General features: G+C 31.0%; 1 protein-coding gene across 4 annotated transcripts in view; it reads right to left on the bottom strand.

Moving 5' to 3' along the window:
• Window positions 1–345, bottom strand: part of LOC107703405 (protein sidekick-1-like) — a 334,600-nt gene that overhangs the window by 76,675 nt on the left and 257,580 nt on the right. The gene's annotated exons all lie outside the window — the stretch shown is intronic.

The raw sequence follows: 345 nt of genomic DNA, 5'->3' as shown, positions 1-345 counted from the left end.
TGACTTTATTCTTAAAATATTATGACGTTAATCTTATTTATTTAGTTATTTTTCAATGTGGCACAAAAATGCTGCCGTATAGACTACTGAATGCAAACACAATTTTGGCACAGCGGCCCAAAAAACAAGCAAACAAATAAATAAAAAATAAAAAACAAAAAAGTTAAAAATAGTTAGGGGATATTTGAATTATTTGTTAATAAATTAATGTTTCCTGAGTCAATGTTGCAAAAATGAATTTGACGAACCTGACTCGCCATCTCCTCATTGGACGTTTTGTTGATATTGTGAGTGCACACAAATACAAGTAGACCCTTTGCAGTTCCGAATGATGTATACTCTTAC

Source organism: Sinocyclocheilus anshuiensis, unplaced genomic scaffold (genome assembly GCF_001515605.1).
Source record: "Sinocyclocheilus anshuiensis isolate Anshui unplaced genomic scaffold, SAMN03320099.WGS_v1.1 scaffold58, whole genome shotgun sequence".
NCBI classification, from domain to species: domain Eukaryota; kingdom Metazoa; phylum Chordata; class Actinopteri; order Cypriniformes; family Cyprinidae; genus Sinocyclocheilus; species Sinocyclocheilus anshuiensis.
This window is presented reverse-complemented; position numbering and strand designations above follow the sequence as displayed.